Source organism: Hyla sarda, chromosome 3, assembly GCF_029499605.1.
Source record: "Hyla sarda isolate aHylSar1 chromosome 3, aHylSar1.hap1, whole genome shotgun sequence".
In the NCBI taxonomy this organism is placed as follows: Eukaryota; Metazoa; Chordata; class Amphibia; order Anura; family Hylidae; genus Hyla; species Hyla sarda.
Genome location: NC_079191.1, coordinates 413,812,332 through 413,831,585, shown reverse-complemented (window position 1 = coordinate 413,831,585; position 19,254 = coordinate 413,812,332). Strand labels below are relative to the sequence as shown.

At 45.5% G+C, this 19,254-nt stretch overlaps 1 long non-coding RNA gene across 2 annotated transcripts in view; it reads left to right on the top strand.

Annotated features, from left to right (window-relative positions):
- Positions 1 to 19,254, top strand: part of LOC130363000 (uncharacterized) — a 101,031-nt gene that overhangs the window by 25,435 nt on the left and 56,342 nt on the right. For both annotated transcript variants that reach the window (XR_008891676.1, XR_008891677.1), the window contains exon 2: positions 7,017 to 7,152. This is a non-coding gene — a long non-coding RNA (uncharacterized LOC130363000). The remainder of the gene's footprint in view (positions 1 to 7,016; positions 7,153 to 19,254) is intronic.

The following is a 19,254-nucleotide window of genomic DNA, read 5'->3' as shown; positions in this document are numbered from 1 at the left end:
CTGCGCCTTACCGGTGATTTGACAGCCTGCGCACCCCCATGGTGTGTTCCTTTCAACAGTAGCCGAGTTCGACAAAGTGCAGTAACGCCACTGCCCATATACATACTGTATAATAGTATTATCTACATTATAGGAAAACGAACAACCAGCTCACCCCGCCCTGGACAGATGGAGCACGGATCCAGAAGCTGGACAACACCAGAGAAGATAGGAAAAACAAAGGTATGGAATCCAGCTCTTGATGCAAATAAAATCCAAATTTATTCCATAAAGACAAGGTACAGGAACACAGGAAGTTACGCGTTTCAAGCGCAAAGCGCTTGAAACGCGTAACTTCCTGTGTTCCTGTACCTTGTCTTTATGGAATAAATTTGGATTTTATTTGCATCAAGAGCTGGATTCCATACCTTTGTTTTTCCTATCTACATTATAGTCTTGTAGATAGAGTCTTCTAGTAGGCCGTGCACTCAATAGATTACTCTAAGACTTTCATATTGCATTATGTATAGGGCTAGTAAAATATCAGAAGCTTGCTGCAATAAAGGAAACCGAAACGATCTATAACCTGGAACATTCCGCTCCGCTGGAGACACCATTTGTGCCAAAAATTCTGAACTACATAAAGAGTTCAACAACAACCAAAGACAAATACTCTGCGAGTTCTCCAAGCACCTGAATGATTGGGCTTCACGCTTATCTCAGGGAACCTCAGTACACCACACAGGAGACCTGGCAGCGCCTCTGATACACTATGTACTTTTCCTTTCATCTGGTCTATAGTCTCCATTAACCGACACTTCATTGGGAGTGAAATATTCATGATACGCATTGATGGTTATTGTATTTCATTACAATCAGCTCGTAAAAAGCAAATAAAACGTACAAAGTGTTGCAGATGGCGGCTGTTTTGCATGTAAATGCATCTCCTGTTATCAGGTGTCAGTGCTTCCTGACTAATATCTCATGATATAAATCAGCAGGGGAGGATGCTGGGAGTTGTAGTTTTGCAACAGATGCAGGCACACAGGTTGGGAGACACTGGTCTACATAGAGGCACTATAGTTCATATTGTGACTGCAGTTGTGAGATGGTGAAGCAGCTTACTGTGTCTTTTTGACACATAAACACCAGCTGTATTACAGTATCTTCCCTTTAAAGGGGTACTCTGCTTCCCCAGCATTCAGAACATTTGGTTCCAAACGCTTGGAGCGGGCGGCGGGGGTCTGTGACTTTGGATATACAATAAATACCATTTGCTTGCATCGGTGAGTGCTGGGACCTCCTTTATTATATTACAAAACTCCTTTCCTCGTGCACCACCACTTTTCAGATAGTGACGACCATTGCTCTACTAGTGACTTCATGGCCATGCCGTTCGTGATGTTATGCCACACCCCCTCAATGCAAGTCTATGGGAGGGGGTGTGGTGGCTTCCACACCCCATCCCATAGACTTGCATTGAGGGGGCTTGGTGTGAGGGCACGAGGGGCATGGTTGTGATGTCATGACCCCCGCCGCCCACACCCAGCGTTCTAAACAAATGCAGTTGCTGCACAGAGATCGCGGGGGTCCCAGCTGCGGGACGCCCGCGATCAAACATCTTATCCACTATCCTTTGGATAGGGGATAAGATGTCTAGGGGCGGAGAACACCCTTTAAAGCCTTCAAACATTTCTCAAGATTATTAGCCAGAAACTCTTCCAAAAGGAAACGTTCACTATATGTAGACGTTTTTTTTTTTTTTGGGTTCTTGTAAAGTAGAGTGCAAGGTGCTGGTTGGGTAACAGAGAAGCCTTTTGTCTGTGGGCCTCTGTTGCACGTGACAGCATCCATAGGACAGAAGCATTTCTCCAGGTAAGTCAATGTCTCACTTCTTCCTCTTGCTGCTCTCATAGGGGTTTGTCTCGGACAAGTGGGACAACTCCTTTCCATACTAGCGGTACACGCCTTGGTTCTATGAACGTGTTGCAAGGATTGTAAGCAAGCACCGACTGCAGGGACTCAAGACCAATCTGTGGAAGCCCAAGACAATCCAAAAGCTCAGAGCTAGTACATCAGTATTGACATTCGACTTCTTTACTTGATGGTGAAACTATAAATGGCTAATCTTGAAGCATAACGTTGCTTGATGGCACCCAACTTGGCGGTGTTCATGTGGGCCAACGGGTTATTATCTGTGTAGACAGTAAATGGCGTGGTAGCCAAGTAGTCTTTGAACTTTTCGGTCACGGCCCATACCAAAGCCAGAAGTTCCAATTTGAATGAGCTGTAGTTTGCATCATTCTTTTTGGCTCCTCGCAGGTTACGACTGGCATAGGCAACTACCTGCTCCTATCCTTCCTGGACTTGTGACAGGACGGCTCCCAGACCTTCGAAACTGGCATCGGTATATAATCGGAACGGCTGACTGTAGTCTGGATATGCCAGGATGGGTGGTTCTGTCAGCAGACGTTTAAGTGCTTGGAACACTGTCTCTTGCTCTTTGGCCCATTCAACAAGTAGTCTCCCATTGTAGTTCTCCTTTGCTGTACCCCGTAAGAGAGTTGTGAGGGATTCTGCAATCTGGGCGAAGTGGGGAATGAAGCGGCGGTAGTAGCTCGGAAAATCCCAGGAAGCTCCTAATATCTTTCACCATGCGCATGGTAGGCCAGTTCTAGACAACTTCCACCTTTTCAGGATTGGGCTGCATTCCCTCGGCGCTGACAACATGACCCAGGTAGTGTACCTGAAGTAGTGTACATGAGGTTTAAGCAAGTGACACTTTGATGGCTTGATCTTCAGCCCATACTTGATCAGGACTTGGAAGATGTCTGACAGATGACTGAGGTGCTCCTGGTCGGACTTGGAATACACAATGACATCGTCCAGATACAATAGGACACTTTAAAAATTCAAAGGCTGTCTTCTCCCGGTCTTCCATGGTCATGGGCAATTGTCAATATCCACTGGTTAAGTCCAGGGTGGAGAAATAAGCAGCAGACCCGAGGGCTGTGAGTGACTCCTTGATCCTTGGCAGATGATAAGCGTCCTTATGTGTGACATTGTTCAGTTTCCTGTAGTCGACACAAAAGCGTATGGTTCAGTCTTTTTTCTTGAACAGGACTCTGACTTTCTTGGATGATGTCTGCCTCTTTCATGTGGGCCAGCATCTTCTTGAAAGTCTGATACATGCCTGGCGCGACCGGGCGGTGTCTTACCTTGATAGGTGGGCTGTTGTCTGTGAGGATTCGGTGTTGGATCATGGACGTATGCCTGAAATCTATGGGGTGTTTGCTAAAAGCTTCATGGTACCTTTTGGCAACATTGATGACTTCCTTTACTTGATCCTTTGGGGTAGTGTCGTGTCCAACTTGGAGTTGTGCCCTCCAGGGCTCTGGAGGAGTCGTACTAGATCCTTCAGCCACTTGGACTGCATGCTGTCGGGGTACCATACGTTCCGTTAAGATGTCCTTCTACTCCATGAGATACAACTGGGCTACTGGGGTGTATTTGGGTAACACAGTAGCAACATCAGACAAGTTGACTAACCGAACTGGAACTCTCCCGTTGGTAACAGTGACAAGGCTTCTCGCAGCTCGAACAAGAGCGTGGTCTTCTAGTTGCAGAGACTGCAACAGGGCTTGACAGTCTCTATTCTTGACTCCAGGATGTGCACGACACCAGATGATAGACTCTGTGTTGGGTTGAAAGGTCACCGACCTGATGTCTTGTACTCTAACTCTGCAGATTTCACCTTGCTTGTTGTCAAACTTCCACTCTGCTTGTAGAACCTTCAAGTGGTGCTGCGCAGCCCGCTGGCCTGATGGGGACATATGGGGAAGAGAGGCGTGCAAGGAATCTACTATTTCAACAAAGCAGTTTTTCATAATGTTCATCCCCAATATAAACTCAGCAGACCTCTTATCTGTCACATTAGTTACAATCACTCCCTGCCCGCTAAGTACATGCTCTCCCAACTGAATGGTTGGTTCCCAGTATCCATTTCTGGGGACTGGTTGCCCATTCCCGCAACTACTCTGAAGTTAACGTCCTCTGGTTCATACAATAAACTAGCATCCCAATGTTGATAGAAAAAGTTTTTAGGTATAGTAGGCACTTGTGACCCTGTATCTATCAACACCTCCAATAGTACACCTTCTACAATAATTTTAACATAGGGGCAGGAGGCGACATAAAGTGAGAGTCCTGACTTAGGTCATTCTGGGATTGGACCTGATGACTGTTTTCCTGAGGGCCGGTTCGTGACCTCAGGGGTAATCCGTTTAAATCCCAACACTGTGTTTTCCAATGTCCGGGTTTATTACAATTGGTACAAAATGGTCTTTGAGTCCCTGGGGGTCTACTAGGTGGAGGGTTGTGGGGGTTGAAATTGCAGGGAGCAGGAGCAAGGGTAGGTTTTCTATGCAGCGCCGGTTCACGGTCAGGTGGAGCAGACCGGGTGGCAAGCTCCCTCTATTTTGCAGGCACCTGATAGTAGTTTGTCTTGCGACCAGACTTACGCAACACACAGGGCGGCTCTTTGGTTTCTCCTTGCTGTGTCTTACAGATGCGTCTATAGTTCATTGTCGCACTTGGGCTCAGCTGATTGACAGAGCGAAGAGCCATTGGCCCTGTCAATCACACTTGTGGGCTGCCCACAATATGCAAGCGGGCCCGGGCGTCCATTCTCTGCACTCTGGCACATGAATTATGTCATCATCATGCGCCGGAGCACAGACCGGAGAAGAAGACAGTAGAGAAGAGGCCATGGTCCACACGGGAGTCAGGTAAATATGTTTTTTTTTCTATTGGGGCTTCTGATTTCTATCTATTGGGGCTACTACAGACAAAGAATAGCTGTATAGCATAGCTGTATAGCTCTCCATGTTTTAACTGCATTTTCATGTTTCACCTATATCCTTGTGCTGGCAGTGTGCTGCTGCATTCTTCTGTTGCTGTATATCTAGCCTAGTAGCGTGCACCTGTAGGCCAGGTCCATATAATAGTTTGGTATCAACTAAAGTGCTGGCTGACTTATTCTTTTTCTGTATTGCACATACGGGGGAGTGGCTACCTCCATGTTGGCCTTGCACCCGACCCACCTCTATCAGGTGTGTATATAAGGTGTCTTGGATGTTCCAGACCCTGCCATGCTTACTGAACTGTTCACACAGAGGCATATTCACAGTGTAGGGTCCGTCCCAAGGAGGCCACCTTATCGCGGTGGGACGGTCCAAGCTATTTGACCGCCGGCGGAGACAAATTTGCGAGCTAAGTGCCTCACTATTTCATAGTTTCACATTTGCATCTATTACACCATAGCTGTATAGCTCTCCATGTTTTAACTGCATATTCATGTTTCACCTATATCCTTGTGCTGGCAGTGTGCTGCTGCATTCTTCTGTTGCTATTGGGGCTACTAATTACTACTTAAGGGGGCTACTGATAACTACCTAAGGGGGCTGCTGATAACTACCTAAGGGGGCTACTGGTAACTCCCGAAGGGGGGTACTGATAACTTCCTAAGAAGAGTACTGATTTCTACCTATGGGGGGCTACTAATTACTACTTAAGGGGGGTACTAATTACTGCTTAAGGGGGCTTCTGATAACTACCTAAGGGGGCTACTGATTACTACCTAAGGTGAGTACTTATTTCTACCTATTGGGGCTACTAATTACTACTTAAGGGGGCTACTGATAACTACCTAAAGGGGCTACTGATAGCTACCTAAGGGGAATACTGATTCCTACCTGTTTGGGCTACTAGCATGGCTACTGCTATTACCACCTAAGGGGTGCTGCTGGCTATTACTACCTAAGGGGGCTACTGATTACTACCTATGGGGGCTACTGATTACTACCTAAGGGGGCTGCTGGCTGTTACTAGCTAAGGGGGCTACTGATTACTACCTGAGGGGCTGCTGATTACTACCTAAGGGGGCTACTGCTATTACTACCTAATGGGGTGCTTTTGGCTATTACTACCTAAGGGGGCTGCTTCTATTACTACCTAAAAGGGGCCACTACTATTACCTAAAGGGGACTGCTGCTAACACCTACCTAAAAGGGGGGGCTACTACAGTATATGGGGGCTGGAACTATATACAGGGGGACCTTCCTACAGGTAGTAGCCCCTACTTATAGGGGGCTTCTACTGCATACAGGGAGTAACTATCTACAGGGGGCAGCTTTCTACACGGGGACCTACCTGCATGTGGTACCTCCCTATTCTGGGCACCTGTGTAATGAGGGAAACTATGTGAAGGGACCTTTCTACTTTCTGGAGTGACCTAACTACCTAATGGGTGGGGGACGGACCTACCTACTCTTCCTCAACCCACTTATGTAGGGGGGGTATTGATCAAAACCTGTGCAGGGGAAGAGCGGTGCAGTTGCCCATAGCAACCAATCAGATCACTTCTTTCATTTTTTAAATGCCTTGAAAGAAATTATCTCATTTCTGGTCTCTATAGGCAACTGCTCCACTTTTTCTTTACACAGCTTTGATGAATCGTCCCCTAATGTTCCTTGTCTAGTGGAATTTTTTACAGCTAGGAAGCTATGAGTTTGAGGGATTAACCTGTGTATAATTATAGTGGATTACCCTGTAATAAGTTACTTCATGACACCCAGAAACAAGAACGTTGTCTTCCTAAAGAATAACTTCCTGCCTCATTAACTAAAATATTTTCCGCTTTATAAATTGTTGAGGTTAATCCGGAAGACAAGCAACAAATGTGTTCTTCTCCTGCCTCTAGAATAGAAGACGTCTAGTCATGATTATTAAAGGGGTACTCCCCTGCCCCAGCCACTTCCCTCGTGACGTCAATGCAATTCTATGGGAGGGGGCATGGTGTGACATCACGAGGGGAATTGACCGTGACCTCACGACCCCCGCAGCCCACACCCAGATATCGGAACAAAATTTTCCTAACACTGAGGCAGTGGAGTACTCCTTTAAAAAAAATGTTTTTAAATAGTAGTAACCTGTGGCGAATGTTTTCCGCTATCTTAACAGCCCATTGTTTTTAACAGGCAAAATCATTCAATCATTTCAGCCAACACCTCTGGGGACTCCTGCAGAACTGTTGGGAAAAGTATTCTAAGTGACTACGTCATGAAGTGGATTCAAAGATTTGCAAGATCGTGCAGAGCTGCCATCAAAGGAAAAGTGAGCTCCATTAAAATAATCTATAATATAACCCATATTATCACGTGTTTAACATGTTTTTGTTTACTACTTAATTCCATATGTATTCCTTTATAGTTTAAATGTATTTAGTATGAATCTACAGAAAAAATCATGGAATGAAACGGAGTTTCCATAACAATATGTATACATTCAGATTTTAATGATTCTCTGAAATGGATAATTTGGGGAAAGTTGATCACATGACCTTACTGATACACATTTCCACTTTAATTAGCCCTTGGTATCTTAAAACTAGCTTATATTACTCTCTAACTTTGATGGTTTATGTGTAATTTTATAGAATAAGGAAATTTCCTGCCTAATGGTCATTTTGGAATGGGGGAGACTGTAAAATCGAGAAGCAAAAAGTACATATCCTTAGAATTATGGAATCACCTCTTTCCAGTCTGGAGTCTGAGCAGCTCATACGCGAACCTAAAGATCCACCAGTGTGTCCATGCATGTGTCCATGCTCCGAAATAATAAGGGGCCCAAAACTTCATCATAGACAACTCTACTCTACGACTTTGGAGACAATCATTTGCCACTAGGGTATATTTCTCATGGGATGAATTACAGATAACCTATCAGATCTCATTAATGAATTGTCCTCTGTGTACAATGATACTAACAAAGATTACAATTGGATTCGAAGTGGACCTGTTCAGTATAGATAGATCGTGAGCGCCCCAGAATAACTTTCCGTGATGCGTTTTTAACAAAATTTACCTGTCCAAAACTGTTTTTATCACATATTTATATATATATATATATATATATATATATAGGGGATAAGATGTCTGATCTCGGGGGTCCCGCCGATGGGGTCCCCCACGACTTTATCTTTGGCACCCCAGACAATCCGGTACACAGAGCGACCTGACGTCCCAGTCACTCATGACATCACGCCCCCTCCGGTAGACTTGCATTAAGGGGGCGCGAGTCCCTGGTGCTGCACCCAATGCTCTAAACGAACGCCGGGTGCAGCAGGGAGATCGGGGGGTCCCCAGTGTCGAGAGCCCCGCTATCAGACATCTTATTCCCGATCCTTTGGATAGGAGATAAGATGTCTAGGGGCGGAGTACCCAGAGTGGAGGAGTGTGAACAGTCTGTAGTCAAATGAAATCTAAGAAACCTTTTATTATAACAACCGCATTAAAAATGGCATACACGTACCACCATTGCCCTAGAACAGCAAGATCACCATCTAATGCTGTACATATTTTGTATAACTTTCGAGTAGGTATTATAAGGTTAACAATAGTAAAAAAAAACATTGTCAACATGATAATACGCAGACCTGTCTTGATATGTTTAAACATGAATTTTTACCATATAATTATTTAGATTTTCAGGTTGATATCTTTTTTTTTATTTTTTTTTTATAAAGTTTTTTTTATTGTTTTCTAATATAAAATACAGTAATAGAGTAATCCAGAGTGACAGTAGAACAGGCATGGGTATTGCAGTAGCGACTTACATATTAACACCAGATGAATTGTTATGAGTGTCGTCAGCAACAAGTGACTCGCTATTGAAGTACCAGGCAAATAAACAGACTCTAGAAATGGTGGACAGCTCAGTCCAAATACTTAAAGGTGTACTCCGCCCCTAGACATCTTATCCCCTATCCAAAGGATAGGGCATAAGATGTAAGATCGCCACGGTCCCGCTGCTGGGGACCCCCGCGATCGCCGCTGTCATTACTGCACAGAGCGAGTTCGCTCTGTGCGTAATGACTGGCGATACAGGGGACGGAGCAGCGTGACGTCATGGCTCCGCCCCTCGTGGCATCACGGCCCGCCCCCTTAATGCAAGTCTATGGCAGGGGCGTGACGACCGCTACGCTACGCTGTGGTAAAGGTCCACCTTAGGAACATTACATTTCAGGCATTTATCTATTCTGTGAGGGTTGCCAGGTGAAGGGGGTAAAGTAAATGCGTAAATTGCGTTATGTATTAGTTTCAGCTGAGTCTCACGCCATTGCTCATTACCAACACGAGTCCTAAAATCCATCCAACCCGTCAAAATATGAGTTGGTACATCCGGGTCATCCCATATTTTAGCGCAATGCGCTCCCACACGTGTAGATGAGGGGGGAATGTACCATGTACGCAATCTCACATAGCGATCAGATATCGACCTTTCACTCGTGGAGGACAGAAGGGAGTCAAAGCGATTATGAATCTACTCTTTGGAGAGCTCAGTAAGTTTGGAATTGAAGTAAGCTCAAAGCTGACTATATTGCAAAAATTCAAAGGTCATAAAAGGTGTGAACCCCCTCTGTCTCCACAAGGAAAATAATGCATTTTCTGCCCCCTCCGGAAAATCCGGGGTTCTCCACGGGGATAAATGTTTAGAACAGGTAAATGAGAGGCCAGTGCGTTTGCGGCATTCCCTCCACGTCGCAATAGTGTCCTTAAAAGCAAGGACTGTTTAATGGCTGGTGGCAGCGGGGATAATGAACAATGGAGGCGAGCAACAGGGTGCCAGGACGCAGCATATAACATGTCTAGTGAAGTGTTGGTATAGTGAGAAGTGCCCTGGAACCAGTCCATGATATGTCGCATGATACAGGCTAAATTATAACTCTGTATGTTCGAGAAATTTACACCTCCCTCCCATACTAGTAATATTAAGGTCCATAGGGCTATATGTGGCTTCTTTCCAGCCCAAATTAATTTAGTGAATGAGGAGGTTAGGGAGGTGACGTCACTATGTTTTAATAAAAGAGGGATGGTTTGGAGTGGGTATAATAGCTTTACAAAACGACAGCCCAATAAAGAGAGGGGTAAATGGGGCCAACGGTATAATTCATCACGTATTTTAGAAAATAGGGGTGGGAAGTTAAGGGCATATAGTGATTGGGGGGTCTTTCCCACCTTTATACCCAAGTAGGTAATGGAGTGTGTGGCCAGGGGCATCCCAGTAGATAACAGGGCAGTCTTATATGTGGCCGATCGTCTACGTAATAACAACAGCAAGGATTTATCTGCGTTTACATTATCTGCGTTTACATTATAGCCTGAATATAAAGCGAAATGGGTCAGGGATTCCCATGATCCCCGGGATTCCCCCTGTTCCCACCGGTATGCCGGAGAAAACTGCCGGAGAAGTGATCTGCCTTTTTGGTATCTTAGATGAAGAGATATGGACACATCACGTACGTACGTTTTTGCGGGAAACTTTGTTCTGGGCCAGGAAGGCTATTGCTCTTAAATGGATGGACCCCGGCTCTCCTACCCTGACTCAATGGAAGGCTATGGTAAATGCTACATTGCCTTTCTCACACATAGTGTACAAAAATAGGAAGTGCCCGGGTAAATTTTATTCTGTGTGGGGTGGTTGGTATTCCTCTCCCTTGACTCAATGCTCGTACTCTGTGACCTCCTCTGGGACAATGTAAGATACATTGATGCTATGCTTGCTGTCTGTTGTCTCTACTAACCTTTGTTTCTCTTTCTGTGTACGTTTGTCGATTTGACTCTTCCTTGGATGCGTGGGTTGCCTTTCGGGGTTATTTATCATGGGTTATTTGATGGTACCACTAACTAGTGATAGTATTGGTGCTCCTCGCGGGATGGTATACGATTGCTAATTTTGGCGAATGTTCGCCTTCTTGTTCTATTTTGTTTTCAGTTTACCTACCTCAGTTGGGTAGTGTTTTATGACTTCGATGTATACCATGTGATGTAACCTGGAGTATCCTGTCGCTTGCATTCTGTATTTTGATGTATGGTCTCATGACCCTTTTCTATGTACTGTAGATATGCTTCGTGTTCACTTTAATGGGTCTGTGGTCTAACGTTATTTACTTTTCAATTAAACGAATAAAAAAAAAAAACTGCCGGAGAAGATAGATATCTGGCCAGTGGCTCCAGAGCAATAGCAAAGAGAAGGGGGGAGAGGGGCACCCCTGACGTGTTCCCATGTGCAGAGGGAAAATAGAGGAAAGGATACCGGGTAAGTATATCCTAGATTTAGGTGAAGCATTCAATGCATTTATGAGATGTCTAAATGCTCCTGTGATGTTCATCCCATCCATCACCGCACCCAGCCACGACCAACTTAAATTATCAAAAGCCTTTTCGGCATCTAGTGTTAACAAGACAGGACAATCCGATTGGCTCAGAGTGATATCTTTATCTCACTCAAGAAACAACTTCACACCCTGGAGAATTAGCACATTTCTGTCAATTCCCATGTAAGTAGAGTAGAATTACATACATACACGACTAAACAACAATTACAGTGTCTAGTAACTATAATTAAAACCCACAAGAGATTCTACCAAAAATATAATAATACATGGATAGATGTTAAGGCAATGAAAACAAGGCAATGAGCCTTTATATACATGACTGTGACATACAGAAGATGAAAAAAAATTATAATTTATGAACTGTATAGCGTTGCCTGTAGATATTAGAATGTGGTCAACCAAACTGGTAATGTTTTGACCATTATTTGGATAAAATTTTATGCAATATACCGGTACCCCTGTTCTAGCAACAAAAATATGAATTTGTGGCTGAAGAATCTGTGTTTGGGGTATTGTGAGTGGACTGCTGTTATGTATAACGCACTGCCATTTTATCATACACTGAGGTATCACAAATATAGAAGGGTTAACATTTGCATTGTATCAGTACAAGATGAGTGGATCATTGCTCACATGACACTTTACAGCTAGTTTCTATGTCAAAACTTCTAGAAAGGCTGGAGTTCCCTGGTCCAGCCCCTTTAATCCCAGAGGGCTAAACCAGAAAAAGCAGTTTAGTCTGGCTCAGGCCAGGCCAGGCCAGGAAAGAGTAAACGTCTAGCCAGTGTAGTGTGTACATCTCTCCCAGCTCTTCTCCTGCTAAACAGATGAGCTTAGTCAGCCTGGCTCAAGCCAGAAAAGTGTATGCACTGCTAGCAAGATAGTTAACTACTGTTTCAGGTGCAAGAATTAACTAACCCGAGACAGAACTAGGTCGTATGTACAGTGATCATGGCACTCTTAACTTTTTCTGAGGATTTCTCCCAAAAGTTTGTCCTCATTCCACTCTGTGTGGGCATAAGTCTTCAATTATCTTGTTTCCAGCTCTAAAAAGGAAAATCAACTAGTCAGAGGTGGAAACCATATGAGCACGGACCCTTCTGCAAACACATATCTCTTTGAGGATTTTCATTGTAATGCTCCAAGGGGAGTGGACCCCCTGTGTCACTTACCGGTTTGCTTTTCACCATTTATCCCGCACCAGATGTGGAAGCTGGACTTTGGCCTCAGGGGAGAAACCAGGTCACTGCCACAAGAGAGGTCCTGAATGAGAACGCCCTGGTGCCAAGCACCATTGATACCAGCAGGTGTGGGGAGCTGACACTAAAGATGGTATTAGGGCAGCAACAGAGTCTCATAAAGCAGAGCAGACTTGGTGGTATAACTGAGCTGGAGCTGTTAGAACAGCAGACATGAGGAGCTTAGATGCAGCCAGGTGGAACAAGCTTGATTAGCAGACAGAGGCATGGTCATCAATCTGGGTCATGCACTGGAGAATCAGGAAGGTACAAGCAGGAAAAGACAGAGGTAGAGTCAGGTAACAGGCTTGGGTCAGGAGCACAAGAACACAGTAGATCAGAACTGCAGCAGATACCTTTGCTTGTAGTCAAACAACACCATTGTTCAAGCACCACAGGAAGGGAGGAGTGCTCTTATATAGGTGGAAGGACAGGAACCAAGGACATGCACGGACCCCTAAAAATAGCCTTTGCATGCGTATGACCCCTACAGGGTGCGCCAGAAACTGATGGCACCTGCAACGGCACTGAGAATGATGTCTAGAGTCTGCAGCAGGGAGGAGGAGCTGAGCGTGGAGCTTGCATGAGGTAAGCAGCGTTACATCCAGTTAGAGTTATTTCTCTGTGGCTGCCATGTCAGAAAAAGTTTGCAGTGTAAGCCCTGCACATACGGTATCGTGCTGCAAGCCTTGAGTAAAGTTTCTAGAATCTGCAACAAAGTAAGCCAACCTGTTTAGGCCTCCGCGGTAGAATCTGATCTAATCTGACTGCATATATATCTGCAACTGCATTTGTTCCTGTGTAACCACCTCACTAGCAACACAACTTAACAGTGCAAGAAGAACCTTAGATACTTTCAGTAAATAAATCCGCTATTAAAGCTAGTTACCCAGGTATCTGGATTCTCATTTCTGCACTTAAAGGGGTACTCTGGTGGAAAACTTTTTTTTTTAAATGAACTGGTGCCAGAAAGTTAAACAGATTTGTAAATGACTTCTATTAAAAAATCTTAATACTTTTGGTGCTTTTTAGCAGCTGTATACTACAGAGGAAATTCTTTACTTTTTGAATTCCTCTTTTGTGTTGTCCACAGCGCTCTCTGCTGACACCTCTGTCCGTGTCAGGAACTGTCCAGAGTAGCATAGGTTTGCTATGGGGATTTTCTCCTGCTCTGGACAGTTCCTGATCAGGGCATCAGGTGTCAGCAGAGAGCGCTGTGGACAACACAAAAAAGAAATTCAAAAAAGAAAGATTTTCCTCTGTAGAAAACAGCTGCTAAAAAGTACTGAAAGGATTAAGATTTTTAATAGAAGTAGTTTACAAATCTGTTTAACTTTCTGGCACCAGTTCATTAAAAAAAAAAGTTTTCCACCGAAGTACCCCTTTGACACTATGGGTACAAACCCAGACACAGCCTCAAGTATACCTCGGGTCAAGGAACATCTAATCTGTGTTAGATTCCCTATTGAAAATTTTGCATGGACTAACAGGGGGGCCCATTAGGTTAGCAAGACTGCTAACTCATATACTCCACCCAGAACCACTCAAAACACAATGAACATAATAACTGGTCACAAAAATGAAGATTCAAGTTTCATGATGGAAAAGAAAAGGAGTGTACCTAAGAAAACTGCAGGGGCATGGTGGTACCCCCTGTACCAATGAAGAGCTCCTGCTATGAACATACATAATTGATGAAGCCCTTGGGTGGAAAGTAAAATTTAGGTGGTTAAAGGGGTTATCCGGCCGAAGACATCTTTGGATAGGGGATAAGATGTCTGATCGCAGAGGGCCCAGCTGCTGGGACCCCCTGCGATCTCTGTGCAGCACCCGCATTCTTTGCGGGGCTGCGTCTCCAGTCTCAGAAAGTTCTTTGTTTCATGTCTATGGAGGGGTCGTGATGGCTGTCATGCCCCTCCCATAGACATGAATAGATGGGGCGTGTCATGATGTTACGTCATGTGGTGGTGGGGTGTGTGGTGCAGGGCAGATGTTGTTACCCTAGGGGAAGATGGCATTAACCCCTTGTATTCGTGACGCCAGGGCGTGGTTTAGCCTATAACCACCCGAAGGTATACCGCTGGATCCTGGGCTAGGCACGGGGGGCAATAAAGACTCAGACGCCAACGGTAGCTTTACTGAGGGTAGACAGTTGGTAAAGTCTATACAGTTCAGCCAGGGCCCAAGGAGGTGACCAGTGACGCAGAGACCTTAAGGGCTTGCTGGGACTTGTAGTAGGACTGGACAATTGAATGCAGACCACGCTGACTTGACAGATGACAGGGACCGACTTGACTTGACTCATAAAGCTGTATAACACTATACTAGTAAGATATAAATCTTGGGGTGGGAGTTTTAATCAAATACAATATTCTGATACCGGAATACCCCTTTAAGATTGTTTTAAAGCATCCTGGGAAAGGGAAGAGAGAGCTGTTACATTCATAATCTGGACACAGAAAGGTGCAAATAGCTCCCTCAGAGACCACAGGCAATGAATAAAATACTCAGCATTCCTTCTGACCAGTAGGCCTAAAACTAGGCTGTCGGTGATGATAAAGAGGAGGCTGCTGAAAAGTGATCTGTACAGAATTACAGTGAAAAGGCAACACCAGTATAAAGATAAGACAATAGGAGCTCAGCCTCCCCCTTTCCTGTAAAATGATCTCTGCACAGGTCTCAGAGCATGATCGCAAACCTACCCCATAGAAAGAATCAGGTCTGGAGATGTTCATTATGCCTATGTCCTATTCTTGCTAGATAATGTTAAAAACAGCTCAGGCAAGATGGGAGCCTCCAAATTAATGTACTAAAAATAAAATAAATAAAAAATTACAACCAGAAAATAGAAGCAGATTATCTGTCTTTAATTCAGTGTTTCTGAACCAGGGTGCCTCCAGCTGTTGCAAATCTACAACTCCCAGCATGCCCGGACAGCCTTTGGCTGTCCGGGCATGCTGGGATTTGTAGTTTTGCAACAGCTGGAGGGACCCTGGTTGGGAAACACTGCTCTAATCAGCAAAAAAACTATTTGAGGCGACACGTTTCCTTTAACTCACACAGGAAGAGACACAGCCGCGGTCCTGGGAACCTGCCAAAAGGCTTCTGAAATGCTGACTGGTACAGTTATATACCATACACATGAGTGGCATCTTGTGCAAGACCGTGCAGCCAGCAGTCATTCATGTGACACCAAAGTCCCCCTGGGACTTATAAGCCTATAAGCTTTGTTCACACAGGGTATTTTCACACAAAAGATGCAGCAGAGGGCAGATTTTTTGGGCCCTGGGTCATAAAGGCCATGACAGCCTTATCACAAATGCAAAAAAAAATGCAAAAAAAGAAACAACACTTTTTAGGGATGATTTTCCAAAAATGAAGTAGCCCCCCAATTTCCCTCCTTCGTCAAGTTACTGATCTTCCTAGTCAGTCCTTTTTATCACATGACAGAATAAATTGGGTGCCAGCTATCCAGGGCCAGTTTTATAGAAAATTTTGGAGTGCTGGATGTCTGGGTGTTCTGACCCCATGTGCTCGCTAAGCGTGTTCTTTTACACACTCGGACCTCATGGCAGGAGACGTTCTTCTATAGTAGTCTATGGTGCCATCTCCTTCAACAAGACTGGGAGAGAAGTGCTCAGCTGCATGCTTCTCCCCGCTGGTTCTGCCGATTAATGGGAGTATGGACACCCAGTCCTTCACCAAGCCAAGCTTTTAAAATGTTTTCACAGGTGCACTTTTTTATTTGACTATGCTACAGGGGCTGTAAAGTTAATGTAGTTCATAATATAGTGTCTGTACCTGTGTGTGACTGTGGTCTCGCAATTCTTCTGTGATTTTCGCCCTAATATTTATTATTAACAGCATACAAAATTACTCAGGTCTCTGGTTTTACCAGGTTGTAGTTCGTCGAGACATGACATCACTAGTCAGGTGTGCAAAGGGAGCCTGTCCTGCTCCAATGGGTGGAGCGACCGCTGGGTGGAAGAGAGATCATTTTGCAACAGCTGGAGGCTCCCCGGTTAGAAAACACTGGTCCTTTGAATGGAATGCAGCTCATTTGTGTTTCAACGGGTGGGGTGGCTGATGTGTGGGAGGGAGGAAAGTGACCTTACACTTACAAACAAGGAATTATGAGACTTGTAGTTTGAGAGAATGAACTCCAATAGAAAATACCCAGTTCACAAAAAGCTAGCAACAGCATTATGATAATCCCACAACATAGCCATTTAGCCCCAAGACAAGCGCAGATCCTTCCTAAGCATGTCCATTACTGTCTGCCAGGTACATACTAAAATCACCTTATGGTGGATAACCATAATATTACATATGCCATTAAATAATATTGGTATTGTTTGGTCTGCTATTGTATTTCTCCTAGGGTTCTTAACCTTTGGGGACGCAGGGCGTATGCATACGCCCTGCATCCCTGATCCTTAAGGACTCAGGGCGTACCTGTACGCCCTGAGCGTTTCCGGTCCCCGCCATTCACCAGGTGGGGACCGGACCGGGATGCCTGCTGAATGATTTCGGTACATCGCCGTAGGGGGTCCTGAGGTCCCCCCATATCGGCGATCGGCGCAAATCGTCTGTCAATTCAGACAGACGATTTGCCACGATTCTGGTTCCCTGCCGTTCACCGGGCGGGGATTGGAGCCGGATGCCTGCTGAAATCATCATATCGGCGATGGCCGCAGATCGCAGGCAAAGACAAGCTGGCGATCTGCAGCCTTTCCGGGTCATCTGTCCGTGCTGTACTGGGAGGAGGCAGTGTTCCCCCCCCCCCCCCCCCAGTACAGATGTGATTGGGTGGCCGTAGAGACCACACCAATCACAGTGTATGAGGAGGGGGGAGGAGAGCAGGAGCACGATGCTCCGCTCTGATCAGCACCATTTTGTTTCTGGTTCTGATCAGAGTGGAGCTCTGTTCTGTGTGTCCCCCCTCAGAGCAAAAAAGTGCCCCTGGCATTGTTCTGTGCCCTTCTGGCACAGCAGCATTAGGGAAAGCTTTAGATTAGGCAGGGAAAGAAGTTAGGAGTAAAAAAAAAAGATAAATTTTTTTTCAGTGCACATACTGTAGGTGTCCCAGGGTCCGCAGCACCTTTAGCTGCGTGACCCGGGCCCTACAGGGTCACTGCGGTCTGCGCCAGTTTTTATTTTGGGCGCAGACCTTTTTTTTTTTTGCTAAACGTGTGGCCAGGCCCTCTTAGCCATAAAAGAGCGGGCCGCCACCGTTAGCTAAAGCCCACCCGCCGATGATCAGTCCCGTAGTACTGATCAGCGGGTTTTTTTTGTGGTGCAGGCGTTTTTTCGGGTTATTAGCGGTTTTTTTATTTTATTTTTTGCACCAATAGGCGGTCCATGCCACCAGTAGCAGGCCAGTGCTGTGTGGACGGACCGTACCTCTGTGTGAAGCCTGCCCCACCGCTGTCAGTGATTTATCACTGATCAGTGTTTTTTTTTGGGTTCAGGCGGGTGCATTTATTTGGGGTTAAGCGTTTTTTTTTTTAATTTTTCGGGTATTTTGAGTGGGGGTCTGTATGTGCCACCAGCCACTGTTCTGGGCTGAGTGGCCGGCACCCCCACTGACTTCTGCGCTCTCTGCCGCCACTAAGCACTAATCAGTGTGCACACCACTGATTAGGCAAACGCTTTTTTTTTGGCGCAGGGCTTTTTTTTTGCGCTAGAAGTCTTTATTTTTTATTAAGGTTTTTTTTCGCTTTTTAGTTTATATTTTTTTCTGAAAGCGCCTCAGAGGACGAGGAAGACCCCACCTTCCTTATTTCCTCGTCCTCCTCATCATCTAGTTCTGATGATGAGCCACCAAGGCGGCGGAGACTCCGCCAAGCGGGTCAGCAAACCTCCTCTGCTCTTGACCCTGTGCCCCATGCTGGTATGAGTCCCCCTGGCGCTCATACTAGTCAAGCCCCCCAGCCAAGTTCACTGGTGCCGCGTACCGGCTAATTTGTCTGGTCTCAGCCAGTGGACCACGAGCCCGTGATTCCTGAGTTTGTTGGCGACTCAGGAATTAAGATTGACATCGTCGTGTTCACTGAAATGGACTATTTCAGTTTTTTTTTCAGTGACGACTTTGTCAATCTGATGGTTAAGCAGACGAATCTGTATGCCCAACAGTTCATCAATCACTTCGGGGCCAAATTTTCAGAGGCCTATGTCCCTGGAAGGGAGGTCGCTATTGATGAGTCTCTCATCAGCTTTAAGGGGAGACTCAGCTTCCGGCAATACATCCCTACCAAGCAGGCGCGGTATGGCGTGAAGATGTATAAACTTTGCGAGAATACCTCAGGGTACACTTGCAAGTTTATGGTGTATGAGGGACGAGATTCCCGCATTGAACCCCCCAGATTGTTCCCCCACTCTTGGTGTTAGCGGGAAAATCGTTTGGGGCCTTTTGCACCCATTGCTAGATAAAGGTTACCACCTTTACGTGGATAACTTTTATACTAGTATTCCTCTCTTCACATCCCTCGCCGCCAGATCCACGGTCGCTTGTGGGACAGTCCGGAAGAATCAAAGAGGCCTTCCTTCCTATCCCCTGCAGACTCCTATCCCCCTGGGTGAGTCCCGTGCCTTTTCCCATGAGAACCTGTTGCTGGTCAGGTATAAGGACAAGAGGGATGTCCTTATGCTCACCACTATTCATGGGAACGGCAGCACCCCTGTCTCTGTGCGAGGTACCGTGGGACCGGTCCTCAAGCCCGATTGTATTCTGGACTACAATCGGTATATGGGGGGAGTTGATCTTTCTGATCAAGTCCTCAAACCATATAACGCCATGGG